The 24228-nt window shown below is 39.8% G+C and overlaps 1 long non-coding RNA gene across 1 annotated transcript; it reads right to left on the bottom strand.

Moving 5' to 3' along the window:
• Window positions 1-1141: 1141 nt before the first annotated feature.
• On the bottom strand, window positions 1142-23116 carry LOC139045413 (uncharacterized). Its single transcript, XR_011503747.1, has 3 exons — window positions 22790-23116; window positions 3959-4026; window positions 1142-1420 (listed from the first exon to the last, which is right to left on the bottom strand). It is a non-coding gene; the product is annotated as an uncharacterized lncRNA (long non-coding RNA).
• Window positions 23117-24228: the final 1112 nt, after the last annotated feature.

Raw genomic sequence — 24228 nt, 5'->3', positions numbered from 1 at the left:
TTATCATGATTTCTTTGAAACTTTGCTTCTTCGTCTTCAAAAGGGGAATAATAAAAATGTCTACAACCTAGAATTAGTATGTACATAAAGAAATAATAAATTACTATCAAATGATACTACGGTAATTATGTGTTGGGCTTGTTGGATTGTGAATTTTTTTTCTTTCATTTTATTTCCCATGTTTATGGGGTTTGTTGTTACTGTTCCTATTGTTTTAAGAAACAAAAAGAAGAAGAGAGAGAGATAAAAGGAAGAAAAAAAAAGAATTAAGAAAAGAAGAACTTTTAAGTAATATTTTGTAGCTAGAATATGGGGCCAATGGTAAAAGATGAAGTAAGAAATATAGATGGGGAGAAATTTCAGAGGGCCTTAAACCTCAGGTTGAGACATTTAGACTATATTTCTAATCAATGAAGAACCACAAAATTTTAAAGTATGGGAGTAGCATGGTGAAATCTGTCTAAAAACAACACTTTGGTGGTTTGGGGATGGGGTTCCTAAGAACAGAGGGAGGGAAGTCAACTCCCAGGCTATTGCAATAACCTGGACATCAAATCATGGAGCAACTCAGGCAGTGGCAGCAGGAATGGAGAAGGAGGGTGGATGAAAGAGCTCTTTAGGAGGTAGCAGTTTAGTGAACAATTGGTTCTGGGGATTAAAAAAAATCGTCACTGAGAATGCCACTGAGATCTTGAATCTTCAACCTCATCTTGAAAGACCTGGGCTGTTAAGAGGAGGTTGAGGGCTTGGATGTCATTTTGAAACCGGGCAGAACTGAAGACTGCTAAGAATGCTGGTCACTTAGTTAGCAACTGCCAAGTTAGCAACTTCAGACCACAGCTCCAGACGTACCACCCTGGGGCTCCTGGCCTCCCAACCCCGAGTGCTCCAAGCTGCCTGACAACTGATGGGAAATGCCTGCAACAGGAGCAAAAACAAAGCACAGAACCCTCTGGATCCCCACTGGGCGACACTCTCCTGACTGGGAAAGAAGAGCTGAGTCTACAGTTCCCGATTCCATTTCCGTGAGATTCATCTTCTCCTTGCACCGCATTCTAGCCCACGGAGCGTGGCTCTCCCAAGAATGCCCACAGAGACCTTCCCTTTTCGCTGCACAAGAAAAAGCGAGGCCAACATATTTGAACAAGACTTTACTGAAGCCTGGGTATTAGAGAACAACACGGATCCCCCCAATTCATAAGATAGAGCTCACTCTCCAAGATCACATGGCCCATCTCATCCTCACGGGCCCCAAGAAAGAAGCAGGAACACCCTGTACCCTCCATCCTTGGCCTCAGACTCCTTCCTCTTGGGAGATGCCATCTCTAACTGCCACCACCCCAGGTCACAGCATTCCAAACGAAGGATTTGTATTCTGGATTTATTGTTTTATTCATAGCTGTCCTCAGTCCTGGGAATCCTGAAAAAAACCATTGCATTATTTTTACCATATTTTAAGTTTTGAAGAAATAAACAACCTTGAAGAAAGGTTAAAATTTAAAAACTGCTCATATGCCTAAAAACCTTCAGAAAACATTAACTATTAATGTTTTTGTATATTTCTTTCTCGTGTTTACATATATTTTTATATAGTTTTAATCATACTATATATACATATACCTCCTTTTTTGTTATATTTATTATATCATAGTCATGTTTTCATATTGATTTTTACACTTTTATTTATCTTTCTTAATAATTCCTAAAGTTCCATAATTATATTACTCTTTCTATATTTGGGCTATTAGATTGCTTCCATTATAAAATTATTTTCTCTTTTTTTTTCTGACTGTGTAAATAAACATACTAATTGTAGACAATTGGAAATATAAGGAAAATAATAAAGCTCACCTATACATGAAATTGTGATATACAGATGTACAGATTTGATTTCAACTTTTTTTGTTTACTTTAGCTTTGGAAGGCTATATGGCTTATACGGTATAAGAATGTAACCATATATGGTTATTCCTCATACAGGAAATGTGTTCTAAGGTTATTGCAAGTCATTTGATCCCGTTGAGGCTCTTGGCTCAGCACAAAGTCCCAGGCTCTCCTTCCCCACATTGAGGCCAGCCCACATCTCAGTTTCTAGATAGTGGCCTACTCCTCTAGGCCACAGCTCTTTTCCTCCCATTTTCTTTTCTTTCTTTGGAAGAACCAGGTTCTTGTAGACTTCCGCTCCTCTTGTGAGACCAGCAGAATCTGCAATAATGTGTCCTCTCCAGGGCTGGTTCTGCACTGAAAATTTGCCTAGGAGCTCGGGGTCTGCAGGACCCATAATACTCGACGGAGGAAGTGGCAGATTTCTTAAGAGCAAAGGTCTGAAGTGCAGAGAACAAACTGATGAACAAACCTCTCTCCATTATTTTTTACACGGCTGAGTGTTTTATAATTGCCTTACTCAGCAAGCCTGGGAAATATGTAAGCAGTCATCAGCTTTACAGATGTGGGAATTAAGGTTCAGAAAGGTTAAATGACTTGCCTTAAATAGTCACAAAATTATATCATTAGAGAGTCAAATGAGAACTGTCTTTCCTATCAGAATTACACCCTTCTTGGGATAAAAATAAATGACACTATAATAAAGAAAGTACATGTGTTGGCCAAATAAGGGGGTGGAGGGAGAAACAGCAGAGATAACAAGGTAAAAGGAGAGTGGAAGAGCACAGAGAGACCCAAAAAAGCCAAAGGTGGTAGGGAAAAAAAAAAAATTTGTAGCCCTAATGGCCTAAAAATGCTTACTGTTTGCAAGTGTGTTTATGGGGGGCATGGTGGTTCCTGATTTGATCACATGTTTGCCGACCAGCTCAGCCCCATTCTTCTAAGAGCAGGATGGAGCGTTCCCCTCGCCCCTTTCCATCAAGGGTCACTTTTCAGTTGTCTGTTTGGAGACACGGACTTTGAGCCTCACGTCAGACGCGTGTCAGTGCACACTGCAACCTGTGCTTTCGCCATCCTCTTAACGGCTGCTCCAAGCCAGGCCGTGGTCTTCTGTTCTCCTTGGTGCTTGGCACTGTCTCAAACTCTTGGACAACTCTCTCCTCCCCTATCCCACCTCAAATCATTCTGCCACTGCCAAGCTGGCTTCAGAAGAGGTGATGGGCTGGGAAGGCCACACTTTCCTTCACTGTCTCAAGCTCAGTTCCTCATAGCACCGTTGAACAAAGCTGTGGGGTGTAACATGTTCTATTCAGGGTTTGAGGTTGATCAGAGGAAATGTCTCTGGGTGACTAAGGGAGAGGGGAGCAAAACTTTATTTCCATATATACCCTTTGTGTAGTGTTTAAATTTTGTCCTCAGTGTGTTTACCTACTAAAAACTAAAGACTAAGATAGAGCCGTGAATGCCATATAACTGTTTCCAGAGTTCACTGGAGGAAACCTCTCATAGATTTCCACTCACAGTCATACCCTAGTTCTGGCTTTTTCATCTTGGGATCACCTCTATTCCCTCCTTTTTCTGGGAAGAGCCACATTTCAATTCTTCACAATGAGAATCTCCATTTGTTTAAAGAAACCCCAACCTCCTGGCCACAAGGGTATGCGTTTGCCCTACAATCTGTCTCAACAACCAGAAAAATCCACAGGACACAATCATTGACAGGAATCTAGTTCTCAAAATCTGAATAATCTAATCTAGAATAACCATTACAGAATTGTTATCTAGAGCAACCATAATCCGGGATGGCCTTTGCTCATTCATTTCCCAATATTTTTGGAGTTCCTTTGCCAGCGTCAAGTGGAGACACGACTCCTTTTCCCTTTGTGGTTTTCTGATCTGAACTCTGGGTGCCCTGTGGGTAAAACAACACCCACGCACTTCTGAAAGAGAAAGGGCAATTCTCCAGAGATTACAATGTCTCATCTAAATCATATTAAATGGAAATCATCCTCCTAAAAGCTCTGACAATCTACAAACACTTACCCGGAAATAAACCCTGAAAACAGACTTTTACCTGACTACTCAGTGACGTTATTCTTTTCCTGTCTTCAGTCTCCAGCTTAACAGCTGTGGTCGAAGGGCCTGCAGGTGACAAAGACGCTGCCCATCACAAGTCCTGCTCAATCAGAAGATCCCTCCACCCCGGATCTTCATCCTCAACTACATTAAAAGAAAATACAACTGGCTGACATTTTGAATTCACAGACTTATACTTAGGCCAACCTGAACTTGTAGGCAGGAATTTCTATCACATGAACTGTGTCTGCAAGTGGAATGGGGTCTGTAAAACATCTACTTACCACCACCCAGAGAAAGCTTCTAGCAACCATGTCTTTGTGGTTTTCGCTTGTTTTTATTTTTCCATTTCTTTATATGATATGTAATGTAAGCTTGGGCCTTATTATAAAGAATAAGTATGAAAAAGATAATTTAAATTACTAACATCCAGAGGTTAGTATTGCTGAATATATCCTTCTTGTTTTTTTAGGATTCTATTGCATAGATTATGGTGGGAGTGTTTCTTGTGGAGAGAATGTTTCTAAAAATACCTTTCTACAGCAGCATGCTAGAAGTTCACTTTTATTTTAATTCAGATATAATTCATATACCATAAAATTTACCCTTTTAAAGTGTAAAATTCAGTGATTTTAGTATATTCATAAAGTTATACAACCATCACTACTATCTAATTCCAGAACATTTTCATTACCCAAAAAGAAATTCCATACCCATTAGCAGTCACTCCCCATCCTGTCTTCCCTCAGCCCCTGGCAACCACTAAGCTACTTTTAGTCTCTATGGATTTGTCTATCTTGGACATTTTACATAAATGGAATCATACAATATGTCACCTTTATGACTGGATTATTTCACTTACCATAATGTTTTCAAGCTTCAACCATATTCTAGCATTTATCAGTACTTCATTTCTTTTTATGACTGAATAATATTCCATTGTATGGATATGCCATATTTTGTTTATCCATTCATTGGTTGATGAATATTTGGATTGTTTCCAATTTTTCGCTATTATGAATAACGCTGCTAGGAAAATTTGTGTACAAGTGGATGTATGCTTTCATTTTTGTTGAGTATATACCTAAGAGGAAAATTACTGGGTCATATTATAATTCTATGTTTAATTATTTAAGGAATTGCCAAGCTGTTTTCCTAAGCAACCACACCATTTTAAAGTCCCACCAGCCATGTATGAGGGTTCCAATTTCTCCACATGCTTGTCAACACTTGTTATCGTTGGTCTTTTTTATATAGCCATCCTAGCAGGTATAAAGTGGTATCTCATTGTGGGTTTGATTTACTTTTCACTGCTGGCTAATGACAACATCTTTTCAGATGGTTATTGCCCCTTTGTATATCTTCTTTGGAGAAGTATCTACTCAGATACTATACTCAATTTTCAATTGGGCTGTTTATTCCTTTTTATTGTTGAGTTGTAAGAGTTCTTTATATATTCTGAACACTAGACATATGATTTGCAAATATTTTCTCCCATTCTGTGTATTGTCTTTTCACTTTCTTGATAGTGTCCTTCAAAGCACAAAAGTTTTAATTTTTGGTGAAGTTCAATTTATCAATTTTTGTTACTGTTTGTGCTCTTTTTGTGTCATATCTAAGAAACCATTGCCTAATCAAAGTTCACAAAGATTTATACCTATGATTTCTACTAAGTTTTATAGTTTTAGCTCTTACATTTAGGTCTTTAACCCATTTTTTTAAAACAACTTTAATGAGGCATAATTAATATACAAAAAATTGCACATATTTAGTATATACAATTTTATGAATTTGTACATAAGCATGTGCCCATGAAACCATCAGTACAATAAATACAATATAGGTAATAGACATGTCCATAACCTCCAGAAGTTTCCTTGAGTCCCTTTGTTTTCTTTAATCCATTTTGAGTTAATTTTTTTATTTGATATGGAGGCATAAATATAACTTCATTCTTTTACATGTGGATTTCTAGTTGTCCCAGCACCACTTATTGAAAAAATTTTTCTTTCCCCATTGAATTATGTTGGCACCCAAGTCAAAAATCAATTGACCATAAATATAAGGGTTTATTTCTGAATTTTCAGTTCTATTCCGCTAATCTGTATGTTCTGCCCTTAGGTTAGTATCATGGTACCATTACGCCAGCTTTTTCTCCAAAAAACACACAACTGGGAATTTGATAAGGATTGCATTAAATCTGTAGATCAATTTGGATAGTATTGTCATGACAACATAAAGTTTTCCAATCTAGGAACACAGTATATTTTTCCATTTCTGTAAATCTTCTTTAATTCCTTTCAGTAATGCTTTCTAGTTTTCCGCATACAGATCTCTACTTCTTTTGTTAACTTTATCCCTGAGTATTTTATTGTGTTTGGTGCTACTGTAAATGGAATTATTTTCTTAATTTGATATTCAGATCATTCATTGCCAGTGTATAGAAACAAACTGATTTTTGTTTATTGATCTTCTATCCTGCAACATTGCTGGTCTTGTTTATTAACACTGATAGGTTTTTTGTGGATTCCGTAGGATTTTCTACGTACAAGATCACGTCATCTGCAAATTCTTACTTTCTACTCTGAATGCCTTTTTTTTTCTTTAGATTGCTTAATTGCCCCGCTACAACTGCAAGTACAATGTTGAATAGAAGTGGCAAGAGCAGACATCCTTATCTTGTTCCTGATCTTAGGAAGCAAGCTTTCAGTCTTTCACCATTAAGTATGACGTTAACTGTGGGGGTTTTGTAGATGCCCTTTATTTGATTGAGAAAGTTTCCATCCTTTTCTAGCTCATTGAGTATTTTTATCATGAAATGTGTTGGGTTTTTATCAAATGCTTTTTTCCCTGTCTACTGTCATGATCATGTGGTTTGTGTCCTTTATTTTATTAATGTGGCATATTATATTAATTGATTTTTACATGTTGAGGCAACCTTACATTCCTGGGATAAAACTGACTTGGTCATGGTGTACAATCTTTTTCATGTGTTGTGGGATTTGGTTTGTTAATATTTTGTTAAAATCTTTTGGATCTCTATTCATAAAGAATATTGGTCTTTCATTTCTTTCTTTGTGATATCTTTGTCTAGTTTTGGTATCAGGGCAATACAGGCCTCATAGAACGAGTTGGGAAGTATACTCTCCTCTTCTACTTTTTGAAAGAGTTTGTGAAGGATTTGTGTTAATTCTTCTCTAGGCATTTGGTAAAATTCACTAATGAAACCATCTGGGCCTGAAATTTTCCATGTAGGAATTTTTTTGATTACAGAAAGCTTCATTGGTGAATTCTTTGCTTGTTATAAGTCTCTTTAAATTTTCTGTTTATTCTTGAGTCAGTTTTAGTACTTTGTGTCTCTCTACGAATTTGTCGATTTCAGCTAGGCTAATTTGTTGGCATATGAGTCTTCATTGTATTCCCTTATAATCCTTTCTTACTTATATAAGGTCAGTAGCAATGTCTCCTCTTTCATTCCTGATTTTAGTATTTTGAGGCTTTTCTCTTTTTTGGGGGGTGGTCATAGACCCTTGCTTTTTACAAATATAGAGTAATTTATGCTCTCCTACAACTCCACCTCTCTCCAACTCCTCTTGGTCTGAGATTGAGAAGAAGGATCGTTGTGGAAGAGGTTAAATATGATGTGCTCATTGATCTCTAACATTTCTTTGACTCTCTTCGGTGCTTCTGCCAAGTGAGCATTTTCAATCTTTTCTAATAGAAAGAGAGAGTCAGAGACTTGAATAACAATGAGAATTAAATCAACAAATGTAGCTCCATTAAGAAATATTTTTCCACTACAATTTGCAAGAAAATTTAGACATACTATTTAGGAATACAATGTCCTATTTATTTTGAACCCTCATTGATAGATATTAAACGAGTTATTTATTAAAAAGTTAATAATGTATTAATTTGTAAAATTTAATCGGCTACATGTCTGTGCTAAAAGTATAAAAACATGCATGAGAGGGATACAAACAGATAGTAGGTATTTGTAAAGAGAGAGTGGGAAAGGATTGGAGGTGAGATTTTAATTGTACAGATAAAGATTTCTTTCTTTTTTTAAAAAAAAAGAACAGAAATTTGAAGCAAACATGGCATTTATGTTAACACGTGTAAAATCCAGGTAGGGGGTTCTTGAGTGTCTGATTTTGATGGGCATATCAAAACAGGAACTATTTAAACAAAAGGAACATTGAAGTTTTATAGGGTGCTTTTTAAACTTACTGTTAAGTTATGATAATGAGCAAAGGACATGAACAGACAAGTTACAAAAGAGGAAATGAAATTGCCCCACTCAGATTACCCTTCCGGACTGAGGGATTTGCTCCCCCAGCTTCAGGAATGGCCTTGGCTGAAGAAAGCTGTCTCACCCATGGGCGTGCTCCCTGTCCTCAGTCACCCTTCATCCGGGGACCGGTCAACGTGGGGAGTGAAGCTTGCTCCCCCTCACCCCGACTTGAAATATTTCCAGAGAGACATCCCAGCGCAATAATACCCTGTGGTTCCTCTGAGACAATTGTTGAGCCTGCCCATCAGCCCAGCCTCTCCCTCTGTCCGCTCCTGCTTTCTTCCCTTCCCCTTTAGGTATGGACCCCAAGAACTTTCCTGTTCACAAATCTCCACCTCAGGACTTGATCCTGGAGAACTCTACGTGCAACACATTGTACGTATGTAAATGTAAAACCTCACTCTTGACAACAAAAAAGCTCAGATTTAAACCAGAAAATATTCGATTAGGATGAGAGTAGAATGGTAGATATTGTGGTGTGGCAGAGCCTGCTGGTTTTCTATACAACGGCGGTCTAGGCTTTTTACCTAGCAACAGAATCCTCACGTTATCTGCGGCAGCAATGTGTTCTAACAAGGATATATTTTCTAGCCTCCCTTGTAGCTAGCTGTGGCCAATGGCTAAGATAAAGCCACGGCCATGTCAAAGCCTTGCTGGACTTCCAAACAGGGTCCTTGGGGAAAGCAGATTCAGACAGTAAGAATTTCTCTTTTGGCATCCCTCTTCCTCCTTCCTGACACGTGAAATGGGGAAGCAATGGCTGGAGCACCAGTAATCATATTGTGACCCTGAGGATGGCAGCCATGATACAACACACAGAGAAGCTGGGTGCCTAATGGTTTCATGAAGCACCGTATCATCCTGTATTGTTACCTCTGAACCTGACAAAATACAAGGGTTTTGGGGTCTATTATATATGACATTTTGTCAACCTTAGGCATTTTAGCCACTGTTAGTTTTTATTTTTCTATTATAAACTGCCAAACCCAATTATAATTGAAACAGATGGATAATTTTATGCTCTGCTTGTAAAATAGAAAGTGAAAAAATACTTTGGAAAAAGATTATGTATTTGGCGTGTAAGTGTTCTTATGGAGTAATTCTATTTCCAGGAATAAATCCTAAGGATTATTTGTGTGTGTGTGTGTGTATGTGTGTGTGTGTGAAGCTTTAAGAACAAAGGCATTTACGTTATAAGAAAAATAGAAACTATCTAAATAGCAACATAATATAATGGGTAAGAAAATATGATACATTCATTAAATTAAGAAATTAAAAAGAAACAAAGAATGTTTTTATTTTAAAAGAGCATTTAGTGGTAACAATTTAAATACTATAGAAGTTTACGAAATAAAAGTAATGCTCTCCCCCTCCTACTGTAGATCCACACCCCTAACTATTTACAGTCTAATGTGTATGTTTCCATAGTTTTCCTTTATCAATACAAGCAACTTCAGATATGCATTCACATATACATGGATTTTTAAAAATTAGATTATAATACATATATAAAAGAAAAATGATCAATGACATGGAGAAGTGCTCATTGCACAATAAAAAGTTTTATAAGTAATATATAAAATTTGATATACAGCAAGATCTTAATTACATTTCAAAAAATACCTATGAAAAAAGACTGGAGTAAAATATATAATCAAAAATGTGTAAATAAATTAATATTGAATATTAATTGAGAATATTCATAGTTTACTATTAATAATAAGTAATATTTTCTCTTAGAACTAATACAGAGTTTTCTTCGCAATCGCCACAAGGCTAAAAGTAAAAAGCATCTTACTACATTTCAGGGGCAATATGGGAGGCTGAGAGCACATATTTGAACCACCTGCCTCCCAGTCTCATCCAAAACAACCTAGAAAATTGTAAAATATGTAAAACCCTAAATCAGTCCTGGAAGCTAGGGAAGGAAACCATACAAATGCCAGAAACTTCAAAGAATTTCTTCTAAATCCTGTGCAGTTGGGACCAGATTGAAGAAGCACATCCAGGTCCAATCTGCCAATCACCAAAGGAGCAGCTTGACCTGGAGGCTCACACGGCAGGACCCTGCCAGAGATGCTCCTGAAAATTGTGTGAGTCTGAGGGTCACAGAGTTGGCAAGCAACTGTAAATGTTTCAAGCAGAAAGCCCATGCCTGGTGGCAGTAGTTGTGTTCTTGGATGGTTTCCCCAAGCTTTGGAGACCTTCACCATCTCTGCAGAGCTGGGCATGAAGGCAAAATCTAAGTGGATCCCCAAGCAGCAGGTTCTCACTGGCAGCAGCATTCTTTGATGAGGCAGTGGGCACCTAGCTAGAGACCTCAGCTCGGGAGCTGGAGTCAGAGCCACTATCTCACACTCTAGCAGTGGGCTTAGGGTGCGAACAGAAGCCCTACGTGGGGAGGCCTACCACAGAATCTGTCAAATAGCACAGTCCTTTCACCAGGTGCAAAGAAGAAACTCTATAAGCTGAAGTTTACTTCACTATATTTTTTTAAATTTTGACCTCTCTCTCACACAATATATAAGAATTAATTTGAGATGGCTCATAGACGTATACTTGAAAAGTAAACCAATAAAGCTTCTAGAGGAAAATATAATGTCTTCATGATATTTGGGGGGGGGGGGCAAAATTTCTTAAATAGGACACCAAAAGCATTAGCCAGAAAATAAAAGATTGAAAAATTGAACTTCATTAAAATGAAGAATTTATGTTTATAAAAAGACAATATTAACAAAGTGACAAGGCAAGCTACGGACTGGGAGAAGATACTTGCAATAGATCCAATTGACAGAGGACTTGTCTCCAGACTATATAAAGAATTCCCACAGATCAATAAGAATAAAACTGAAAAAACAACTAAAAATCAGTAAAATCACAGTTAAGAATTTTAGAAAAATGGATCGATAAATGATCAATAAAGTGTGAACATTATCAGCCACAGGAAAAAGCAAGTTGATAAAAATTGTAAGTGTTGGCAAAGACGTAGAGCAACCGGAACGCTCATAAATTGTTGGTAGGACGGTAAACTGATTTTAAAAAGTCACTTTAGAAAAATGTTTAACAGTGTCTACTAAAACTAAACAAATGTATACCCTATGGCCCAGAATTCCACTTTTAGGTGTATAAAGAAAGATATAAGCACTCGCCCTACAGAAATGAGTGCTCATGTCTATCAAATCACGTGTGCAAGGATGGTCATAGCAGCTTCATTTATGAAACCAAAAGCCTATAGCAAAACAAGCTTATATATTTTAGAATATCCCACCCATGCAAAAAAGAACGAACTACAGCTATATGCAAAAACATGGATGAGTCTCAACATAACGTTGAGCAAAAGAAGCCCAACTCGAAAGAGTAGGATGATGGTTAGGTCCTCTAAGAAGCAGATGCCGAGACTGAGAAGCACAAAAGACTTGCTGGGGCTAGGAAGGGGCAGGGAAAGCCTTCAAGCCTGACATTTGGAGGAGGAAGGATGAAAACTTGGGTAGAAAAGTCTCAGCCTTCAGTGAGCTGTGGGAAAATCTTGACCAGCTCAATGAGAAGTTCAACAAAAAGGTTACCCATAGAGGGGTCTCTCCCTAGCCAGAAAGGAAAAGCCCTGTGCCACCACGCTCAGTCATTGACTGGCACTACCCAGGAAGTACGTGATCTTGACTCTGAAGCTGAGGCAGATCTGAAGCACATGCATCTGGGACCATCAACTAAGTGCACTCCTTGGGTCAGGTCCTTTCTTGAGGGGACATCTGAGGGACACACCTCCACAGCTGCCCCAGGTACATTCTCTGTGATTCCACTTAAGTCCAAAGCCATCGGATCTAATCCTCAGGGATAGAGGTCAGAAGAGCAAGAGGTTGGGAGTGGGAGGGGGCAGGAGGGAGCTTGCTGGGTTGCAGGATGGTGATTATATAAATACATGTATGTGTATAAATAATTTACGGTATGCAGGTTATACTTCTGTTAAAAAGGGGAGGGAATGATGGAAATGAAGCTTCCTTTCCAGGATTGCACATGGCCCTGACTCCCGGAGGTTGTTAGATTAAGGAACTAGCCTTTTTCTTTTAAGAGGTCCCTAAAAGTATTTTTAAGAAAAAGAGTGAAAAGATTTTTTTTTAAATCCCCTCACCTGGTTTCTGGAAGCGCTAACTAAAAAGAATTCTGTTTAAAAGTAAATAAGTGGAAAACTCCCATATCAGGTAGGACTAGATTTGGCTGTGACAGAGAACCCAAAATAATAGTAACTTAAGTAAGATAGAATTATTTCACCGTCACCTAAAAGAAGTCTGAGGTAGACAAGTCCAGGCCTGATTTATGCTGCTCAGTGCACTCCTTCCATTGTACTGTTCCGCCATCCTGGGCACATGGTTTTTACCTCACTGTCCAAGAGGCTACTTGAACTATAATCATTACATCTCTACTCCAGCTCCAAGAAAAGATGACATAGGGACACTCTCCCTTCCATTTCGAGACACTTCCCAGAAGTTACACATAGCACTTCCACTTACATCCCATTGGGTGGAACTTAGTTTTTATGAGCACATCTAGGTACAAGCGAGTCTGGGACGTGTAGGTTTTACTGGGACGGTGATATAATGGTTTTATAATGCCCAGCTAAAATTCAGAGTTCTATTGCTAGGGACAAAGGCCAAACAGATACTGGGGGACAACTAGCAGATTCTGCTGTAACCCCACAGAAGAATTTCTAGTATAAAGGAAAGAAAATATAGCATGCAAAAGGCAGAAGAAGATTATGTCAGAGAAACATATACACTTTAGGAATATCAATTTTTAGATGCATCTGTATTATGATCTTAATTTTTAAAAATATGTGTACACTGTGAAACTAGTGATAAAAATGAACAGACAAAGTTGAAGAAGGAATTAGTTGAGAGATAGAGAGAAAAGAGGAACTGGGTGACTAAGGAAAGAACATTTTGAAATTAACTACACAAATGTGAAATACTATACTTCATTAGAAGCAGTGGAGAGCAGAACTGACAATGGAGAAAATGGAATCATTAATAGAGTTAAGAAGCTTGATGGATTTTCCCATAATGAATAAGAAAAGGAAAACAGATAAGGGAGATGTGCATTTGGAGAGATGAGAGATGTGGAAAAGAAGCAGAGAAGAGCCATTGTGTGGATAATGGTGGTTTTGAAGAAAAGATCTGAACAGGTGAAGAGGGGCAATATTTAAGACCATAAACAAAGAAAACGTTTATAGCTGAAGATAAATCTTAATCTGCAGATCAACATAGCTTCCTAGATACCAGGAAAAAAATAAATGAAAATAAATCTACATCTAGACATATCCTGGTGAAAGTCTGAATTTCAAGGTAAAATAAAGGCTCCTATATGAATCAGAAAAAAATATTGTTTATCTTCAAAGGAAGGAAAATAACTTTTTTCAGATTTCTCTGTTGCTATATCAGAAGCCTAAATATAGTGGAACAGCATCCATAGAGTGAACAAGGTGACAGGGCGGAAGGCAAATCCCCTTGGTGATTTGTCAGGTTCAGGATGTGGAGGTAATATATTTGTATTAAAAAGAATGGTGCTCCCTTTCTTGACAGAACCATTGGATCTTAAATTCCTAAATAAAAATTTAGATGATGGGGATGTGTGGGTACTTGTTAGAAAATCCAAGTGATTTCTGCTCACTATGACACAGTTGATTATGCCTACAGGGCAAGAATGTGTGACTGAGAAATAAGTGGCAGACACCCTGTCAGAACACCATTAAAATCTATTAACTTAAGAAGGTTTCATCAAACCAAGGCCAGAACAGTGGAGGTACCCCCTTTATATGTGGACTTAACATGTATGCAAGAACACACACTCAACTTCTGAGCCAATCTCTTTCAACTGCTATTTGATTATAAGTCAATATTGAGCAAGGATCGAACTTTGTTTAGACCAGGAGTCTATCGTGGGGTTCATGAACCTTCCTATAGGGATCACAGAGATCTGAAGAGTTGGTTTGTGAAGTTTTCTACAAATTTTATAATGCGACCATTTTTCTGGAAATAGGATTCATCTTTAAGCATGTTCTTGAAAGAGTCAGTGATCCTGAAAAGACCCAGAACCAGTACTAATTGTTTTGTAGACACTTAAACTGAGAACGTGTTAAAGAAAAAAATTATTCATGACTCTTGTTATAGAATGGTAATTTAGGGGCTGGCCCTGTGGCCAAGTGGTTAAGTTTGCACGCTCCACTTTGGGGACCCAGGGTTTCGCCAGTCTGGATCCTGGGCCTGGACGTGGCACTGCTCATCAGGCCATGCGGAGGCGGCATCCCACATAGCACAACCAGAAAGACCTATAGCTAGAAAATACAACTATGTACTGGGGGGCTTTGGTGAGAAGAAGAAGAAAAGAAAAGAAGATTGGCAACAGTTGTTAGCTCAGGTGTCAATCTTTAAAAAAAAAGAATGGTAATGTAGACTTTCTTTAGGGAGACTACTACAACAGGGTCTTGAAGTGGGGGGGGGAGATTGGGTTCAACTCTGAATACAACAAGGAAAAGTGGGGGTTTCTGCTCAAAGGAGCAGGATGGAGGCCAGTGGATAGACAATAACTAAGAAGACACGTCAGAGTTAAGGTCAGGATTCTTGCTGAAGGCAAGCAGGGTGATGGGACATCACCTGGGGGATGGTGGAGGATGAGGAACTCCATCAGATATTGAGGACAGGGGGTTCTTACTAAACTGACTAACAGGCTTCTTGCTAAAATCAGACAATGCAGATTGTATGGAAATGAGAAATACAACCACAGAATTACAAATGTTGTCAAAGGCAATAGACAGCAGATTGAATACCAAGGAAAATCAAAGTAATGAGTAAGAATATAAGTAAGAAATTCACACCGACATCACAAGGACAAAATAATAAGAGGATGAGAGAAAATAAAGGAAATATGAAGGAGAGATCCAGGAAATCCAATCAACATGTTCTGAGAATCCAAAAAAGAGAAAATAGAATGGATATGGTGAGGAGCCAGCCAGGTGGCATAGCAGTTAAGTTTGTACACTCTGCTTCAGCAGCCCTGGGTTCGCAGGTTCAGATCCCAGGTGCGGACCTACTCACTGCTCGTCAAGTCACGCTGTGGCAGCATCCCACATAGAAAAAATAGAGAAAGATGAGCAGACATGTTAGCTCAGGGCTAAGCTTCCTCAACAAAAAGAGGAAGATTAGCAATGGATGTTAGCTCCAGGCCAATCTTCCTCGAAGGAGGAGAAGGGGGGGGAGGGGGGAGGGGGAGGAGGAGGAGAAGGGGAAGAAGAAGAAGAAGAGAAGAAGAAGAAGAAGAAGAAGAAGAAGAAGAAGAAGAAGAATGGATATGGTGAGAGCGGTATTCAAAGGAATAATAGGGGGAAATTGCTGAGTTTATAGAATTAAAGGTTACCAGGCAGTAATGAAGAGACACAGGCACCTAGACGTATTGCTGAATGTTTCAAGATATAAGGAGAAGAAAATATCCCTATAAGCATCCAGGCAAAAAAAAGCCTATTTCTTAAGTGGTGGTTCTCACCCTCAGCTATGCATTAAAATCATTGGGTGAGCCTTTAAAAATATTAGTGTCTGGGCTCCATTCTCAGACATTCTGATTTAATTATTCTAGGATGGAGCCTGGGCATTGACATTTAAAAATATCTCTCCCAGTGATTTGAATGTGCAGCCAGGGTTGAGAACCACTGCCCCAAGGGAAGAAACACCATCGACTTCTCCTCCAGAAAACCAAACAGCAGCAGTAAATGAAGACTGGCTTCCAAGCCAGGAAGGAAAAGAATGGTGTACTTAGTCAAGAGGTCATTTGTAGGAAAGACCAATGTTCTCCTGTTAGCCGGTGCTCAGAAAGTATTGCACTCACAGTTTCAGAATACAATCCAGCCAACCTAGGGATGGATGGAGATAAAGAACTCAAGAACAAGGGTGCCGTAATAAAGACAGATGGTAGGAAGCAATGAAAACTAGTTAAACCCAGAGCAACATCTTAAAAACTGTCATTCATATGGTTACAAGACAAATTTCAAAAATAAGTCTCCAAAGAAAAGTTAATAAGGTAAAATAACAATAATAGTTTAGATCTAAATTCCAGGTTACATCAATCAAAATTATGAAGTGGGGAGAGACAGTAAAACAGTAAAAGCCTGAAAGATCTCTCACTTTACACAGATGATAATTAACAGATACAGTTATCTTCTTAACCTCGATAAGCAGTGATAAAAATATTTCAAACTGCTTTTAATAACAAAAAGACAATCACCAATAGAAAAAAATGTAATTACAGCTTCCAAACTGCTGGAAAAATAAGAGCTAAGAAAATAGAGTTGGTGAAAATGGAACAGGACATAAAAACAATTATACAATATGATCCTGTTTTACTATACTTATATATAATACGTATAGAAAAATACAAAAAAGAAACACTCCCAAATTATGACAGTAGTTGTCTCCAACAGGTTGGGATTATGGGGTTCGTGGGTTGTTTTCTTATTAATGTGTTTCAATTTTTTCTAAATATTCTACAATTAGAACACTGTTTTTTGTAATTCAACAAATCAATAAACATGAAAATTAAACTAATATTTTAAATTAATTTTCATCTCCCTTTTATCTCCTATGTACTTCCATGGTGCTTATTTACTACAAAGGATAAAAGTCAAGTTCCTTAATGTACTGATTTTAGCAATTATAGGATTTTTAAAATGTGATTCCACATATTTTTAAAGACAAAACACCTATGAATACCATAAAGGTGTTTCTATTAACATTTCTTACTAAGTCACTTTCTGGAAGTAACATATTTGCATAAAATCTTGCCAAAAACAAGAATATTAAAATGTGTTCTACATTAAGAAGGAATCCACACCATAAGTGTATTAGAAGTTAACAAGATTTGGAAGTAAAAAACATGAAACCAGAAGAACTCAGGAAAATGTGCTCACAACTATAAATTCTGCAATTAATTTGCTTTACAAGTTTTTCGGAGATGCTAGGTCACCAATGGACATCTTGGATTTGCTTTTTATTCAGTCAAAACATAGAAAAGCATACATTACTTGTGACCATATTGTGGTCTAAATATATTTTCCGTCCAACTATTCAGTTTTGCTATAAAGAAAACTGTACAAAGTCGTGTTGCCCTTTAATTTCACCTGAGGCATTCCTTACTTCTGTCCTAGCAGAGAACTCAGGATTTTATTTAATCCGTGTCGCCCTGGGCTTCCGTAGCTTGAGGGTACTAATGGAGTCTCATTAATGGTAAGAACCCAGATTCCAAGGGCCCTTACACTACCTTCCACAGGTACCTTCTGCAGGATGTCCGTTGCCTGTGCTTCTCAAGTCCTTCTAGATGTCCCTGGATGTATACTGCATGTGCTTCTAGAGAGGTCTGCCTCTGCTAGTTGCATTTCCTACTGTGCCATCACCCACTGAGCAACCTCTGCGTGCCGCCACGTCTGTGGGTCCCACCGTCTTCTGCCATAGTGGAGGCAACAAAGCCCTTGTGTCAAAGGCTTAAAGCTTCAGGGTGTTGTGTTGGGAAGTGAGAAAAGATGTTTCATTCCTCTCTTGCCTTTATGCAACCAGCCGGTTCTGCAGCTGCCTCAGTGTCATGTTTTTATTTTTTTTTTAAAGATTTTATTTTTTTCCTTTTTCTCCCCAAAGACCCCCGGAACATAATCGTATATTTTAGTTGTGGGTCCTTTGAGCTGTGGCATGTGGGACGCCACCTCAGCGTGGCTTGATGAGTGGTGCCATGTCTGCGCCCAGGATTCGAACCAGCAAAACCCTGGGCCGCTGCAGCGTAGCCCGCGAACTTAACCATTCAGCAACCCAGCCGGCCCCCAGTGTCATGTTTTTAAATAAAGCTGCTCTTGGTTTTTATTTCTGATAGGTCTGCTTTCTCTCTATGGGGCTCAGATATCATTCCAGTTGTGTTGGGGCCTGAAGTTAAATCTAAGTGACAACCAGCTCACTGAACTCAGAATCCTCCCTGCCCTCCAAAGATTACAGTTTCTTGTTTCCTCGCTCCTTCTCTTACAGTGCAGGCTCTGCCAGGTTGCTTCTCAGCCCACATAAAGTAGGTTTCTGGTGGGTTCTTTCTACAAGTTGGCCAGACATGCCTGCTTAGACTCAAGCTGGGATGCCTGTTGCACTCATGCTCCAAAGAGGCTATATACTCCCCATAAAGAAATATTTAGTAATCTTGGTGTTCAATTAAGTTTATTTTAATGAATTTGTTGCGAATAAAGATAAGATAAATCTGGTCTTTTTTTTTTTTTGAGGAAGATTAGCCCTGAGCTAACTGCTGCCAATCCTCCTCTTTTTGCTGAGGAAGACTGGCCTTGAGCTAACATCTGTGCCCATATTCCTCCACTTTATATGTGGAATGCCTACCACGGCATAGCTTGCCAAGTGGTGCCATGTCTGCACCCAGGATCCCAACCAGTGCACCCCAGCCGCCAAAGCCGAATGTGTGCACTTAACCGCCGCACCACCGGGCCTGCCCCAAATCTGGTCTTTTTTAAATAGCACATTGTGAAGTCATTGCTTCAGTAATTATCAGTCACACGAGGTTATGTGGAATCGGCTAAGGTGACTGATATCACCATAGATCCCTTTTATAGAAGAATAATTCAGGGGAAATTCCTGTTGAGAATCAAGAAGAAAAAGTTATTATTGAGGAACAAGTTTGAAAACCGTTCCAGACAGATGCTTGGTGGGAGAAAATTCTTTAAAATAAAAATCACACAATGTGAGGGAGAAGTCGGTTTCCCCTAGAAAAGTTTTGCTTCAGAAGGAGGGTTCCTTCAGGAAATAAAAACATTGGCTGCCAAGGAACTTAAGGAATAAGCAAGCCACAAACATTCAAGACCTTGTGAGGCTGGGGGATGGGACAGGGAGATCCTGTGAATCTCTGTACAATACAGTCACCCCTCGGTGTCCACGAGGATTGGTTCCAGGAACTCCCATGGATGCCAAAATCCATGGATGCTCAAGTCCCTTGTAGAAAATGATGTAAGACTTGCATATAACCTATGCACATCCGCCTGCGTACTTTAAATCATCTCGAGATTACTTATAATACCTAATACAATGTAAATGATACGTAAATTATTGTTACACTGCATTGTTTAGGGAATAATAACAAGAAAAAAAAGTCTGTACATGTTCAGTACAGATGTAACCATCATCGGCCTTGCTATTTGAGATTGGTTGAATCCGCATGTGCAGAACTCACAGATACAGAAGGCTGACTGTAGTGAGAAATGATGCAAAATTAATATCTTTATATGGAAAGATCATGGGGATTTGATTAATTAGAAGACAACTGAAAAAGGATGTGTTTAAGAGAGAATAGAACCAATTATTTTTAAAAATCCACATACTTCACAGTGCTTTTTTTGTTTGTTTGTTTAAGGCGTCTTGGGGCCGAGGGCTTCCCTCACCCTTCCTAGAAGTTGTTTGTTTGTTTCTCCATTTCAGCAGTGCATCTATTTATAATGACAAGAAGAACTACCTAACTAGCCAGGTTACTAAAGTGCATTTAACCCCAGCACTGTGCTAGACCACGCAGCGATCTTCTCTAAAATGTCAGCCAACAGAGAATAGAGTCCAGAAAAGAAATCACAAACAACTCACCAGAACGGTGAAGGAATGTTTTCCTGTCATTTTTACTGTAACAGCTTACTGTAACCACTATGAGATATCCCCTCACACCTATTAGAATGGCTATTATCAAAAAGACAAGAGATAACAAATGTTGGCGAGGATGTGGAGAAAAGGGAACCCTGGCGGACTCTTGGTGGGAGTGTAAATGGGTGCAGCTGCTAGGGAAAACAGTATGGAGATTCCTCAAAAAATTAAAAATAGAACTTCCATATGATCCAGCTATCCCACTCGTGGGTATGTATCCTAAGGACACAAAATCATTCTTTCAAAGAGGTATCTGCACTCCCATGTTGACTGCAGTGTTATTTACAACAGCCAAGATATGGAAACAACCTAAGTGTCCGTCAATGGAGGAATGGATAGAGAAAATGTGGTGTATACATATACAATGAATATTATTCAGCCATTAAACAAAGAAGGAAATCCTGCCATTTGCAACAGCTGGGTGAAATTTGAGGGCATTATGCTAAGTGAAATAAGTCAGACAGAGAAAGACAAATACTGTATGATCTCATATATGTGGAATCTAAAAATGTTGAACTCATAGAAACCGAGTAGAATGGTGGTTGCTAGGGGTTGGGGGTTGTGGAAATGGGGAGATGTTGGTCAAAGGGTACAACTCTCAATTATAAGATGAATAAGCACTGAGGATCTAATGTACAGCATGGTGACAATGTCATATTGTATATTTGAAATTTGCTAAGAGAGTAGATCTTAAATGTTCTCACCACACACACAAACGTGATAACTACAGGAGGTGACAGATGTGTTAACTAACCTTATTGTGATAATTATTTCACAATACACCTTAAATTTATACAATGTCATATGTCAACCACATCTCAATAAAGCTGGAAAAGAAGATTTTACTATAGTTCTTAGGATAAAAGCCTTCAAAAATAAAAAAATCTTTTTAGCTTTTAAAGTGACATTATAGTGAAAAGAAAATATAATTTTTAAATCATATTTACTCTTTGAAATACTTATTAACACCTATTAATTTCTGGGCACCAGTCTAGCTCTTGTGACTACAGTAAGCTGTGAGATACTGCTCAAGGTCTCAGCGGGGAGCTCAGGATGTGCCCCAGGGAGAGCGGCCTCTTTTTGTCCTCCAGCGAGCCAGGCTCAGTCCTTCCTTGGGGACTCATCATCCATCCCCAGTTTTGTGTATAGCTTTCCTTTCATCATGCTTTTGGACTCCACTCAAATATTACCTCCCTCAGAGGGGGCTTTCCTGATTCCCACCCACTCACCTTCCTGCAACACTGTCTAATCCACCTTTCACCCTATTTATTTCCTTCACAGATTTGTATCACATTTGTATTGGAAAATAGATTGTTCATATATTTATTGTTTGCCTCCTTCCACTAGAATGCAAGCTCCATGAGAGCAAGAATTTTTTCTTGGCTTATTTATGGAGACATGTATCTCTAGCATCAAGAAAAGCACCTGGTAAGCAGACAATAATAGTATACATAAGAGAATGGGTGAATGGAAGTCAGATGAATGAATGGAGCAATTAGCTCATTAAGATCCATTGTGATTATTGCTGTAGTAGAGGAAAGATCTGGGTACCTCCTTGTACCTAAGAAATGACAAGGTAGTAAAGCATCCTACGAGGAGACAAGGCTTTCTTCCTAGGGGGCATGCAAACGTGGACCTGAGAGAGGAGCCTGATCTGGAACTTCATGTAGCTCAGTCTGTCCAGACGTAAAAAGAGGCGAGGAGCGGGGGGAAGAGTTGGAGAAAGAGAAAAGAGGCAGAAAGGAAGGACCCACTCTGAAAGGGTTAGTGAGCCCCACTAGGGAATTCAGCCTTTATCCAGAGGGCCACGGGGAGCAGATAGACCCTGAACAACGGCAGGTGGGGAAGGGACGGAACGCGCACAGATCTGTCATGTAGAATGCTCAGCCCGGAAGCACTGTGGTGAATGGGATGGAAGAGATCACAAGCTAGGCCGTTCAGTAATTCAGACAAGAAATGATGAGAAATTGAACCAAAGCTGGAGTTACGGGAACAGAGCAGAGGGGAGGATCTGGGGAGACCGTCTAGAGGTAAAACCAACAGCAAAGGGAGGAGTCAAGTTCAATTCCTCAGGTAGCTATAGTTCCTCAGCTGGTTTCTCCATTTTCTATAAAGCAGGCCCAAGGGCTGCAGCCACGTTCTTTGGAGACTACACTGAGGCTGAGGCCTCACCTTCCAGATCAACCTGATGGCCATGTGTTCTGAGAGGACAGCCTTAGGGGTCAAGCTGTCCTACTGGAAGCTCAAAACATGGACCAGACCTCTTTGTTTGGGCCCACAGTTTAGCTTGAAGCTTGGCCACTTATATTCTGATATATACGGTAGGGTAGGATTTCAGAAGCTTCTATCTCCTTGAGATCAAAACCTCTTAGATAAAGAAGTCTATTCACTTCTACACTTATCTAACTAGTATTTGGTGAAGGCCAACTATGTGCTGGGCTCTGGGAACAGAGCCCCTGCCCTCAAGCGATCTATAAGTAAGTGAAGGAGCTGAACAAAGAAAAAAGCAATTAAAATGCACTGTAATAAGTACTGTAATAGAAATACTCACACAAAAAGCACAAAGCAGAGACCCCCTAAGCCAAAGATGAGTTTAGGAGGGGGGCGGGGTGGGTCTTAGATACATAAGACATAAGAATGATTCCTCAAAAAGAAAAACAACTTGTAACTAGAGGAAGATAAGTTCTCATTAAAAAATAATGTCAGATCAAGTATAAACACAAGTGTCTCAAAAACATTCATGGTTAATCATAGCAAGTGATATTTACTGAGTGCATGAAATGTGCCAGGAGCTAGGCGTCTTGCATATTTTTTTCCATTTCATCCTCATACCGACCTGATGAGGTAGCAATACTTTTCTCCTTTTACAGGTGAGAGAGCTGAGGTTCGGGGAGGTGAAATACTTGGCCCCAGGTCACACAATGGTAGTAGAGCTGGGACTCACACCTGGGCAGTCTGAAGGCAGCGTTGCTAACGGGGATGTGGCACTGCTCTGCACAGTTAGAGCCATTTGTCTCCTCATCAGTCCTTCCCAGCGTTTCAGAGACTTGCCCCCAGCCCCCGCCGGGCTGGTGGGGACTACAGTCCAGTCCGCCGAGCCCCGGTGCTCCTGCTATTTTACACAGCCGTGTCTTCGGGCTCAATACGCAGTCCCCATGGAGAAAAAGAATGAGGAAATACACTCATAGAAAATGCACTTTCCCCTCATCTTCGTTGTTTCAGTTCTCCAAGGGATGAGTCAAACCCCGCCTCCTGCCTGAGTGCCTTGCTTCCGTAGAGGACTGTGTCAGAGGTTATTAGGCCTAGGGCTGGAGAGGGTAGGCTGGCAGGGCAGGCTCATCCCCACACACTACCTACATCGTTGCCCAGAGGGTACCGAGAAAGCTGGCAGTCCCGGATCAGGATCGGCAGTCATTCTCAATCAACATTTGCCTGAACTGCTACATTAGGTGGACAAATACTTTCTTCCAAAAAAAAAAAAATTGGAAATGTGCAACTGTTATATTGTTTATGAAAAACTGGAAGGTTAGTCAAAATTCCTGTTGCAATTCTTCAATGTTTGTACCTCAGCCTCCCTAGAGCTGGCTAATCCTGGTGATAGAGGTCCTGTTACACTGATAGTCACATCTCACCAGCTCCCTCCTGTATAACTAGGTCTTTCCCCCCACAAAGGGGGCCCCAAGTTATTATTGTGGGAGTCTGGGGTGTCTCATATAGTCTCCTGCAGTCCTTTTCCTTGAGGCCTCTGGGATTCAGAGCCATGACTTCTGCTCCCCTGTGAGAGCTGTTTTCATGCCCCATCCTGCGGCTCCCTCAAAGGCACCAATGAGCTGGTCGTCCCTCTGCAGGAAGGCTGGCTCTGTCCACCAAATTTAGCAGATGCCTTTCTCACACCTCTCCCTTACTCCTTTCCGGCTGGGCTCGGAACCAGCATTGCCTGTGTCATGAGTCTCAGGAAGTCCCTTCTGAAAACAACACCCTCAGTGTCTGCTCCCAGCCCTTTTCCTCTGTGGAGCTCAGACTGGGAAGAGATCCCAGGATTCCTTCCCCAGCCTCCTCCTCCCCATCGCCTTCCCAGCACCTGCACTGAGGAGACTTTTGCCCTCATGCCTCCCAACTGGCCCGAAGTGGGGCCTTGCTCAAAGTGGAACCCAGCCCCCCAGTTCGCACCACCCAATTGACACTAGCCTTGGCCCAGACACTACCTTCTCCAACAGTCACAGTCCCAGAAAAATTATTGAGGCAATACTGGATTGTCTCTAGTAGAAGTAAGGC

The sequence above is a fragment of the Equus asinus genome, chromosome 5, assembly GCF_041296235.1.
Source record: "Equus asinus isolate D_3611 breed Donkey chromosome 5, EquAss-T2T_v2, whole genome shotgun sequence".
Classification (NCBI taxonomy): domain Eukaryota; kingdom Metazoa; phylum Chordata; class Mammalia; order Perissodactyla; family Equidae; genus Equus; species Equus asinus.
This window is presented reverse-complemented; position numbering and strand designations above follow the sequence as displayed.